This window comes from Protopterus annectens, chromosome 9.part0 (assembly GCF_019279795.1).
Source record: "Protopterus annectens isolate FY-2018-M chromosome 9.part0, PAN1.0, whole genome shotgun sequence".
Lineage (NCBI taxonomy): Eukaryota > Metazoa > Chordata > Ceratodontiformes > Protopteridae > Protopterus > Protopterus annectens.
Genome location: NC_056743.1, coordinates 404319286 through 404332065, shown reverse-complemented (window position 1 = coordinate 404332065; position 12780 = coordinate 404319286). Strand labels below are relative to the sequence as shown.

Genomic DNA, 12780 nt, shown 5'->3' with positions numbered 1-12780 from the left:
ATAACTTTCAGCCTCTTAGCCTAACAAAACTGGACAAAGCCAGAAATAACGGTGGGGAGGCCCTAAAGTAGAGACATGTTTTTAAATATTGGTCTTATAAAAAAGTTTATGATATAAAATGTTTAGTGTTTGCATTTTCTTAAAGGATGTGGTCTGAAACTCAAATGTCATTATTTAGAGACTTCCATCCTCAATTATTTGCCAAAAACAAACATGTTATGAGAAACACAGAACAGATATCGGGCAAAAATCAGGACATTCTTTGGAAGTCTAGACAGTTGAAAGTTATGATCCACACCCTCTCACCACCACTCACAATTTTATTTTGTGGTTTTGCGACCTCCCTATCGATAGCTGTCGCTGTATCGTCATTTCGCACCACTCTCCACCTTTCTCGGCTTGAGTGTGCCTTCTCTCGGCGATTCCGTCGCAGTGGAGACCTGGGATCCAGCCGGAGAACGGACTACAGGTAGTAGTTGGGTTTTTGTATCATTATTTGTTACAGTTAGGTATGCTGATCTGTTTGTGGTTGGGCAGGTATATGATGTGTAATAACTGCAATAGAAAACACAGTTCCTTATTCCAGCACATTACAGAATGTATTGTGGGTACTTTAGTCCCATTTAGAAGTGGCCGTAGAAAGGAGTAGGAGGCCGGCTGTGCGTTCTGGCAGTTGCGTGGGTTGGGGTACTAAGTTCTTGGATCCATTTTCGTACATTTCCTTTGTTGCTAGGTTGAGGTTTTGGAGAAATGGATGCTTACAACTCTTAAGTAGACATGTTGCATTTTCAGACAGTAATAAAGGCAATGCATTTTGCTTAAGAATTCTTGTCATTCAGCGATGATTTTTGCATCTGGAAACTCGTGTAGAGTTGTCTTTTCTAGCTTGTCGCCCATTCTGGTTTAAAGTAATGTGATGATATGACCTGGTAGCACAATTGAGGTTCTGGACTTGTACATCATTTTCAGTTATAGTGGAAAGCACTAATTAGTAGGCCACATTTCACTTTTTTGGAGTTTCGGTCCACGTTCCGCTTTGAAATCGCGGTACTTTTTCTGTCCCAAGTTCCCTTAGTTTCACTTTGCTTTTCTGATCCAGTTTGAGTAGAATTGCTGGCTCGTCAGTGACGTTATCGTGTATATCTTTATTTTGGTTCATACTGGTAGCTCATGTATTTTTTTTTTCATTACTTTGATTGTGTGAACATTACTGCAATATTTACAACAGTAATGTCAGTCTAAAATTATTTATAAATTTTTGCAACAAAGTTTTCGTTTTTGCAGGACTACCATTTTCTACAGCAGCGTAGAAGTGGTATTGCATATTTGAGTGTATTCACGTTTTTTCAGGGTTAGAGTATTTCAAATTTTAAAGACTCCATATGCAACATGTTGGTAGCCGGATATATTTGTTTGCATAATACGGAGCCCCAGGTGTATGTGGGTAGGTGGGTGGGGGCTCTTTCAACATCATCAGGTATGTGGACTCGAGCTCCCCCTGGTCCAGTTTGTGCTGCACTAGATCACTTGATGTGGTAGTTCGGTTTGGAGTGGATGATGTATTTTAGCAGCATTGCATGTTAGTAGTATTTGGTTTTTACGTTTTAAAATATGGGAGGAAGTGGGGGAGACCTTGTTCAAGTCTCACAGGAAGTGCATGTGGACTGCAGATGATGGGCTGTCTATCAATTCTCTGAGAACCCAAGTGCTGTGATGAAACGAAGGCAGATTCTGCTGTACTGTGCACCATTGTATGTAATGTATTTTTTTTTGTTTTTAGGTTCATAGCCTAGTACCTACTTATGAACCTATATGCCCGAGGGCATTTATTAGCCTAGCCAGAGTGTGTCCGCTTTCGCCTCCCCATTGATTAATTAACTGAGCCTCTGTCAAGAAAAGCCAGTGAAGTGATCCCAGGGGTGTAATCTCTGTTACCCATCCACTCGTCAAGGTTTCTCTTGAAGGGTGTTAGTGAGGGGATCTGCCTAATGTAGTTAGGAATTTTGTTCCAAAGCATGGGGAGTCTCTGTGACAGGAATCTGTCCCTCCAGCATGTTCTATTTAATGTTGTGGCGAGGTTTAGCTCACTAGAGCGAGTGGCTCGCAGTGACTTGGATTTCTTTAGGTGGAGCATGTCCATCAATTCTGAGTTGGACATGGCTTTGTAAGTCAGGCAGAGATCACCTTTGAGTAAGCGATATGCGACTGAGTACAGCTGGAGTTTTTCCAGTCGGGCTGCATGGGACATATGTTTGAGGCCAGAAATCCTCTTGGTGAAGTACTTTTGTGGTCTTTCCAGCTGTTGGAAGTGTCTTGAGATACATCCCAAATGGGGCATTGTACTCTGTGATGGGTCTGATGAGTGATGAGTGGAGGGTCACTATAACCTCTTTTATTTCTAGATGCGAACCCTTTAGTAATTTTTTTTTTTTTTTTGTACACCTCTTAACAACTCTCCCTGATTTGCATACCTTCTGGTTGGTTAATCTGGGTGAAATCGCCTATGCATTTTGCAGTTGGGAGGGGATGTAATGGATGGGCACCACTTGCTCCCAAATATGAGGACTATGCTGGTCAAAGATAGGTTTGCATCCCACCTTTGGCAACCAGTGTACCACCTAGGTATGGTTGGGACGGAGTTTTGCTCCTAGGATCTGCATCACTATGCTAACTAGGACTGCTGGCCATTAAAGGTATGTGTGGGTCACACCATTGGTACCCTCCACACAAATATTCACAAATCTGACTCGATAACCACTTCTGCAAATATAATCTTTCTCCCAGGATGTAAAGGGAATATGCATTGCTGCTGTTTGTATGAGTTTTTAACATACATATTCAGACGAAACACTTGCCCCTTCCAGAGATGAGTCTTTGTCCTAGAAGTCCTATTCCCTTTCTCGTGACACTCTCTGAACCCCATTGTTTTCTGTTGCTCCATATCTGTGGTCATTTCTCCATTGTTCAATCACCAGTTAGTCAAGTGTTTAACATTTTATGACAAGTAGTAGTGTGAATGCGTTAAGGCGATCCATACTAGAGTTTGAACAGATTGTAAGAAAGCCCAAGAACTGCGGGGCAATTGTACAGTGAGCTGTAAGGTCTACAGTGTATAGCTGTTATAATTTACACCTGGTTTTGAGTTACTGATATAATTTTTTCTCTAAGCACATTACAGTATATATTTTGAGCTACTGTTATTTCAATGTTTTGCGCTACTGATATATTTTTGGCACAGAGTGCACAACAGTGTTTGTATTTTTTGTGTACTTTACTTTCCTGCTAAAAGTATTGCTTCTTCTGCCTGCTTTGTTCAGCTTTATTGGAGCATCTGGTTGGATTAATGTGCCCTTTAAACGTATCCATTTGCCAAAATACATGAACTGTCTTGTTTAATTATTGACTGGCATCAGAATTAAAAACATTATAAATACTGATATTGTAGTTATACTCATCTTAAAACTGTTATTGAGTATAATATTTCATTGGGTCATTGAGTTTGAAATGTTCTGATTTTCTGTTTGCCTTTTATCTGTTGTATTATGTCTGCATTATTAGTAATTACATACCGTTAATCCTTGCTCATATTTAATGGCCCCTGGCCTACTGCACTTTCTGACCTTCAACACTGCTTCATTCAATTAATTTCTACAATGTGTATATACCAAATTCATCTCCCCTTGCTAATTATTCTGCCTTGAACATATCCTTCTTCCAGCATTTGTTAAGAATCCCATAAGGAAGCATCCTACCTGGAACCCTCACCAGATTGCGGACCAACAAAGGAGAGAAAAAAATGGAAAACTTAAAATTCCAACATCAAAATGACAACTTTCTGGAATCTTCTTAGTAATAGTGAAGTGGCACACACTAACTCTGCCGTTACCTTCTAGGCTTCCTCCATACACTCAGAAAAACATTTCCTTTAATTTCTTCTCTCTCTCCACTGAAAAGACGAGTAGTAAGGGAGTAACATCATAAACAAAATACTTAAATTGTCTAAATTTTGCAGATATCAGTAACTTTAAGAAAACATACTGGCTTCAGTTTGCTGCACTGACCTGTATCTTTCTTGGCTGCGTGAGTGAGTTTTTTTTTTCTCTTCTGCCCAGTGTGAGCTAGAGGGTCAACCCACTCCATTCGTCCTCACTCCACTCCCCTACCCCCATTTCCACCCACCCACCTTTCAGTTAGATTTATCTCTACCAAACTACTCCCATCTAATAGACCCAACCAGTTAGCATCTCATCTCAGTTAACCACAAACATAGCACACACGTTTCCTTCCAACCCTACTTTTTGTTCCTCCTTCAGTAACTTCAACCTTTTGTATCACTTCCTATCATCCCTATAAAAAGAGTACTGTTAATGTTCCTGTAGAACCTCTTGCCTAGGTACGTGTTCTGTACCCTATTTTCTGCTTAATATCTCTGAATACTTGTCCGACTCCTAAAAGTAAAAAAAAGAACCTTTATCCCACAAAAATAAAACCATTCCATTGTACATGATAATCCTTATATTCTTCTTCATAGGGGCACACTTCACTTCCTACCACTGTCTCATTCCCTCACTATCACCCAACCATAATAGTACATCGCATTTCACAAAACACAAACCCATGTACAACCATATTTACATCTATCTGTAATACCATCATCAACATAAAAATGACTTATAAGATACTTAAGCACAACATAGCAACTAACCGTCTCCCTTAGATACAGTAAGCGAACTGTAAAATTACTAAACACCCTAGTTAAAATAGCTTCCAGGCATATGATAAGCATTGATATACATCCCAAACCTGGCCCTATAAATGTTCCCTCCCAAACAAATAAACCTACCCCATCAGTCCAGCTCGCATCTAAACAATCTTGCTCAGCCTCCAACTACTAAATAACCTAAGTCTTAAAAGTGTTGTCAACAAGGTTAAAGACCTACATGCCACTCTCTCACTCTACTCACCAGACATCTCCATTCTAACCAAAACATGACTCAAAGCTACACATAAATGACAATGAGATCATTCACACAGGCTACAGTATTCTTCTGGCTGATAAGATAGGCAAAAGAGGTGGCTGTTATGTACAGAAAAAAATCTCGCACTGCAGCCAGTAAACAAATCTCCACCAAACCCTGACAACGCTGAAATACTTGTATACGAACTTCTAAACTCAAACTCCTAGTAATCGTAGCTAGCTATATTCCACCAGGTAATAATCTCTCCACCGTAGAGCATATTCTTAGTTGGATATCTAATACTATTATTCAAGAAGCCATCGTTATGGGAGACTTTTTAATATAGTTGGTACTCATGTAACTCCCAAACACCTACTAACCATGTGAACCTCTATGGTTCTCAGAAATAATCCAAACTCCAACCGGAATAGTCAAAAAATCAAACAAACACACCATCCTAGACTGGATGCTCACTAATAAACCCTCCCAGTCCCAACACTTTGGCTGTCTGCGATCATATACCAATCCGCCTACTCAGGAAATATACAAATCCACTCAAATAATCCAGTTGCCTCCGAGTCTGTAGTATGAAAAACTTCAATTCACATATGCTAATATCAACACTGAAACAATGTAGGTGGACTCACCTTAAAAACCTGCCCCTAGACTTCTTCTTAACCACATTACACCAGCTAGGCTAATTATACTCCATGGCTGTCCAAGGAAACTAAAAGTAAGAGTGCCTGGGACCTATGGTTCATTAATAAATCTTACTCAAATTGCCTAGAATTTCAAAAACTCAGGAATAGGGCTAAAACCTAAATAAAACAAGATAAAAAAATTATTACACTATCCTACAACAGAAACATCAAAAAAAAAATAATCCTCAAATTTTAGTTTGCAGTTAAAATGCTTAAACCAGGACAAGCTACAACCCCATCCCTGTCCACTCCTAATAATCTTACTAGCACTGCAGAAAAATCCAATAAATACTTTACTGAAAGTATTCTAAAACTCACTAAAAACAACTCCCCCAGTCAATGATTTATACCCACTATAATAATAACAGTACTATGTTTTCCGTGCAGCTCATCCCCATTTCTACTGTCCAAAAACTACTTAAAAAAACTAAAGCCCACAGCAGTAGCAGCTGACAAACTGCCAGCCAACTTCCTCAAAATAGCAGCAGATGCAGTCACTTACCCACTCTTCATTCTTATCATTCTCTTCATCTCTGAACAATATGTACCACAGATTTGGAAAATATCATATGTAATCCCTCTACCCAAAGGCAGCACCTCAACTGAAATCTCAAATTATAGACCTATACCCATCCTGTCTCCTCTCAAATTCTTCAAAAATGTATTCACTTACAACTTCTCTACTGTCTCACAACAGACACTCTCCTAACTATATCTCACCATGGATTTAGACCCAATTGTAGCACCACAGCAGCCATCTTGAATTTTATTGATACCATTAATCACTACAGAAACAAAGGAAACATTGTCTCAACAGCTTTTGATACCGTATCTCATCCCAAGCTGTTATCCACTCTCTGACCTAAACCTGATAGCAGTGGAACTATCTAACAGGACACCAACAAAGCTGTGAAGTGGTTGCAAGAGCTTTTCCCCCTCTTCCCTGTCTCTTTAGGAGTACCACAAGGATCCAGATTAGGCACCCTTCTATTCACTCAGTTTACCAATAACCTTAGCATGGCCACTTTTTCAGACACCTTGATCCAATATGCAGACAGACGATTCAGCACTTATATGCACTTCTCCCAACATACAACAGCTCCAAGATACTACACAAAGATCCTTTACTGCTATGGAAAGCTGGTTTACTGATGCTCAACTCATTTTAAATCTAAGTAAAACCAAATTTATGGTAATCCAACCTACCAGAGCCTCTGATCCCCCTCCCTCTGTATTCATTACCGCCTCTGATATCACAAAAATTACACCAGATTCACAATCCAAATTACTTAGTGTACTTCTGGGGTGGAGCAGTGGTAGCATTGTTGCCTCACAGCAAGAGGTTCTCCTGTTCGATGCTTGGGTTGGGAGTGCCTTCTGTGTGGAGTCTGCATGTCCTCCCCACGGTCGAGTGGGCGTTCGAAAGACCTGCATTAAATGGGCGTGCCTTCGTTGAAGGTTGGGCTGGCAGCTCAACACCATAAAAACTAACTGCCAATCCTTAGCAGACCGGAGTTCTACTGTGGCGACCCCTATCCGGGAAAAGCCGAAAGACAAACAACAACAGCAACAACTAATTGATAACCGCATGAGATTTGATCAACACACAGCACAGTCAAAAAGGTACACACAAAAACTTGGAACCCTTTATAGAAGTAAACAATTCCTAACTAATATTACTAGAATACCCACCGCCTCTATGCCTCCCCATACTCGCCAGTCTAAGGAAAACAGACCTTGAAACGTGTTATAACAAGATAGCAAAGTTTGCAACTGACGCTAATTATATGACTCACCACTGTCTCACTAAAAGAACTCTCTTGGTTAGAACTTCCCCACACACTTGCTCATAATCAGCTGACAATGACTCACTAAATACTTCACCATCCTCATAAGATAACAGCCATTCAAAACATAACACCCTGTACTAACAACCACTCTTTTTGCTCTACCAATAAAACTTTACTAATCGTTACAAAAACTAAAAACACTGCAGGAGATTCACTTTACTCCAGTCATGTAGCAAAAATATGGAATGCATTACTAGACTGTATCAGATCAGTAGCAAACACCTCCATCTTAAAAAAAATTGCTCAAAAATCACTTCACAAACACCTGGCTCTGCTAATGCAGTGGGCCAGGATAGTGCTATCTCCTGTCTCTCCCTCCATTGCACATATGTTTGTAATTCTAATAACTCCTGAAGGCACTTCTAACTGTAAACTAAAAATGACCTACTACTACAAAACACCATCAGCCCACTAAAACATTACTAGAATAACACATAACACACTTCTCTAATCTTCTGTACATGCCATCCTGCTTCTACTGCTAAACGCACTGTTGTGCTTCGTATTGTATAAACTTGCTCTGCAAAAATGTTAACCAAATAACGATCATCTTTGTTATGTGATACAACTCTATGTACTGTATTTTATACATAGTCATTTTTAGTATAAGTGGAGCTTTTCTCCCCGGGCAGCTGCCCAGTTGGACTTTCCCGGTAAACAGATGTAAATAAAAAAAAGTAATAAATTTCCTTTCAAACAAGTTTTTTATTTTTGCTTACACATGCAGAAAACTCTCGGGAAGGTTAGAAAACACTGGAGATTTGAAGGTTTCTATTCATTTTCTTCCTGATATAGTAGTAGTGCCTTCATTCTAGTGTTAGTGCACTCTTGTTTTTGCTGAATAAAATTAGAAAAAATGATACACTAAATTATAATGGACTGAGCATTTTGTCACTTTGTAGACAGATACCACAACTTGATAGCCTACTGTGTTGAATAATATCCTCCTCTTAGATAACACACAAGTACCGAATGCAAGAGCTTCAAAATGAGTGAATAGAAACTACATAGACGATAAGAGTTGATGCAGGTTAAATATGCAGAGATTAGGGTAGTGCAGAAGATAAGAGAAATAATCAAAGAAGCAATTCAACTAAACAAGATAAATACTCTTGGTTTCTCTTATTGAAGAAATACTTACTGTAGCTATTCTAAGTTAGTTATTTATCTGTTTATTTGTCTATGACTGGGATAATCCAACTAGGCAAAGCCAAATTTTATTGGAGGGTGAAGAAAAAAGCTCCTTCACAGGTATATGCAAGTTTGAAATCACATTACACTATCTCAGATATTTACACATTTGTCAATGTATTACACATTTGAAGTCCAGATTTACAGTATACATTTACAGTTTAGGAACGATGCAGTCAGTGTAATAACAGAAACGAGAAAGTACTATTCACAGGGATAGCATGCTTAAGTTGTAATTGCTTTAAATATTATGTTGAATAAAGTACATGATTAGAATAGAAGTATGTTTCAGTGGACAAACGGTAGTGTGGATGTAGTTATTTAGCCATAAAACCTTGGCAGTGTGCTGTGTTTAAGATTAAAACGTCCCAATTTCAAGATACTTTATCTTGATGGGGGTACGTATAGTATGATATAGGATAAAGTTGCGACAAATTTGAGTTTTGTGGATGATAGAATACAGGTCCAAACAAACTCATAAATTAATGAAGAATCCAGAAATGAATCCAAAAGTTTATTTTAAGCGCTTTAGTTTTGTTAATAGGAAACTTCATCAGAAAATGACAAAAATGCACACAACCCAGCTTAAATACTCCCCCTAATTAACCATTTGTAGTACTGCCTACATTTTTTAAAAAGAAAGTTACTATAAACGTTACACCGCTATAGAACAATATAATAGTAAATAGTACTAATAATCTGTCCTAGTACCCCATAGTTCAAAAATATGCAAGAATATGAAAAATGTAAAAATACATATGCTTTTCTAAAAAACATATATAAATACATATATTCAACAGTTACAGAGAGCAATATGAATAATGTCCCAAACCCAACTGTCCTTGGCAGTAAACCAATACAACCGAAAGGACAATGGGGAATACACTTTTAGTTCTTTTTAACAAGGTTGTGAATTGTTGAGCTGCCTTGTTAGAGATAATGACCGACAGATCGTTGAACTGGACAATGAAATTAAAGTTTTGGACAGTAAAATTCACACTGACTTGCTTTTAGAACAAAAAAGTTACAATATTTTAACATTTTTCCTAAGATTGACTCTATTATTGGTGACTTAAAGCATAAGTTTAATAAATTGAAAAGGGACAAGCATGAATATGAGGAGGGTAGGGCATACCTGCTACCCCTATTGGATCAACAAAGGCTGGGATTATCTTAACAAAACAGGGCAAGAAAATGGTGACTGTGAGGATAATTATGATGGCCTTGACCCTTTAGAATACCCTCCTCTGAGGAGGTCAGAGAGACTGAAGAACCAGAGAGGGGGGAATGATTAGAATGGACAACAGTACCCTTCTGCAAAGGGGAGGGGGAAGGGCCAGTACCACAGCAACAATGTTTGGAATCAACATTAAATGTACCTTATGTCATTTTTACAGATGACCGTAGTGATTTTAAAGTTTACAATTATAGTGATGTGCTTTTACATAGGAATATTGTTAACTTGTTTGACAAGGGGTTGAACTATGTTCCAGGTAGGGGAGCAAGGGTGGATGATACTTTAATTAATCTGAAACTCTACACCAGAAAATTGAATTTACAATTTTATTTCCAGGACAAAAATGTTAGAAGGACTACTAATGATGGTTTTCAGAGAAAAAGTACCTTTAATCCCATTTTACATCCAACAGTGTATCTCTTTGAGAAATTGTATGAACATGATATAAGAACCCTGTTAAACAACAACAAACACCAATATGGGTCTAATCTTAGTTTAGAAGAAACCACTTTACTCGGAGAAGTATGCAATAGAAATGATTTGAGAATCATGAAACCGGATAAGGGAGGAGGCCTGGTAATTATGAATAGTGTTTACTATATTAGCAAGATGTGTTCACTGTCGTATACAGATAACATATAGTGAAATAAGGTTAAATGAGAAAAACATGTATAAAAAAATAGATATTGCACTACAAGAGTTAGTTTTGAATAGTCAGATCACCGTAGATGAATACAAATTTCTTGTGACTATAAAAACAGTAGAACACCCACTATTTTTGGGATACCCAAAATCCACAAGGATTTGGGTGACCCTCCTTTAAGACCACTTGTGGATGCACGGGCCTCTAAAACTTGCACCATTGCTAATTTCATTGATTCTCATACAAAAAAATGTGTTGAAAGGGAAAACTTGGATACTGAAAGGATCTTGGGACCTCCTGATGAAAATATCTAAAGAAATGTACACCGATAGTTTAATATTGGTCACAATAGACATCAAAGACCTTTTTTCAGTCATTCCACATGACGTGGGATTGGACTGGTTTTATAGGTATCTATGCTAGTATTCTGAATTAGATCACAAGAATATATTAACAGAACTTTGATGGAATTGGTGTTGGAGAGTAATGTTATCACCTTTGAAAAACAACTTTTTAAGCAAGAGAAAGGGGTGGCAGTGGGTGCCGCGTGCGCTTCTATTTTTGCTAACATTGTTTTAGCATATTGGGAAAAAGAATTTATTTTGAATAGTCCTTATTCTTTAAAATGGACTTTTTACGGGAGGTATCTGGACAACGTTATTGTGTTCTGGAAGGGGGGTGAGGTAGAGTTGATGGAATTCTTTGAGTTTTTAAAGACAACCACTGGGTTTTTAGAGTTTACCTCCAGTATAAATTCTGACCAAATTAGTTATTTGGATATTTTGATTATTAAGGACAGAATCAAGAAGTGTTTTCAGACAACTCTATATAGGAAACCAACCTATTCTAACAGTCTGTTACCCTTTGACAGCTGGCAATCTATACACCAGAAAAAATCCTTGGTGAAGGGACAGACTGTTAGGTTGGCAAGGATGATTAGTGATGAGGTAGAATTTGTGGAACAGATGGATTTTTTAAAAAATGTGCTAGTGAAAAGAGGTTATCTGGTGGAATTTTTAAATAACATTTTTAAGGAAGTTATTAATAAAAGAGCAGGGGTACTTTTTGTTCCCCTATTAGTAAAAGCTGATTATATGGACATGGGACAAAAGAAGTCGGCTGAGGTGGACTTTAACAATGCTTTAATTCTTACCTATAACCAGGGTTTTCAAGAATGTAAGGAGATTATCGAAACTGGCATGTATTTGAAATTAATAAAGAACATCTTAACATTGTGGGTAATAGGCCAAAAGTAGTGTACCGAAGGGACACCAACTTAAAATCTGTTATTGAAAGGTGTCCAGATAACAACCAGGTGAAAGGAAACATGTCAAAATGTGGTTACTGTGGACAATGTAAATGTATGTTGGAAGGAAACACAGTTGTTATTCCCAATTACGGCAAAGTCAGTTTGTATGGGAAATTCAACTGTAGTACAAAGGCAGTGGTGTACTTAGCTGTGTGCACCAAATGCCCAAGAGTTTATATTGGCAAGACCATCAAAGCCATTAGGAACAGGGTGTACCAACACAATCGTGATATTTTACCTAATGAAATAAAAAATGCCCTAGCAGTACATGTTATGGAAAATCAAGGGCACAATTTTAAGTTCACTATATTAGAACAAGCATGTGAGAGGTGGTCCAGTTAATGATTTTTTAGAACTAAAATGGCAGTTAAGAACAAATGCTAGTGTTAACCCTAGGTTAAATAGTACCTTATCTAGAAGTTCGGTACTAAGGCTAAGATCTGAATTTTTTTTTATAAAAGTGTATTTCCCATTGTCCTTTCGGTTGTATTGGTTTATTGCCAAGGACAGTTGGGTTTGGGACATTATTCATATTGCTCTCTGTAACTGTTGAATAATATATATATATATATATTTATTTATATATGTTTTTTAGAAAAGCATATGTATTTTTCATATTCTTGCATATTTTTCTATTTTTGAACTATGGGGTACTAGGACGGATGTGTTGGTACTATTTACTATTGTATTGTTCTATAGTGGTGTAACGGTTATAGTACCTTTGTCTTTTTAAAAATGTAGGCAGTACTACAAATGGTTAATTAGGGGGAGTATTTAAGCTGGGTTGTGTGCATTTTTGTCATTTTCTGATGAAGTTTCCTATTGACGAAACAAAAGCCCTTAAAATAAACTGACCGCCTTAAAAAAAAACTCCAGCTATACTCTGTCGCA

The 12780-nt window shown here is 37.8% G+C and overlaps 1 protein-coding gene across 2 annotated transcripts in view; it reads left to right on the top strand.

Moving 5' to 3' along the window:
• Positions 1-381: 381 nt before the first annotated feature.
• Positions 382-12780, top strand: part of CCAR2 (cell cycle and apoptosis regulator 2) — a 2452621-nt gene continuing 2440222 nt past the window's right edge. For both annotated transcript variants that reach the window (XM_044082935.1, XM_044082934.1), the window contains exon 1: positions 382-469. The gene's annotated coding sequence lies outside the window, so the exon portion shown is untranslated. The remainder of the gene's footprint in view (positions 470-12780) is intronic.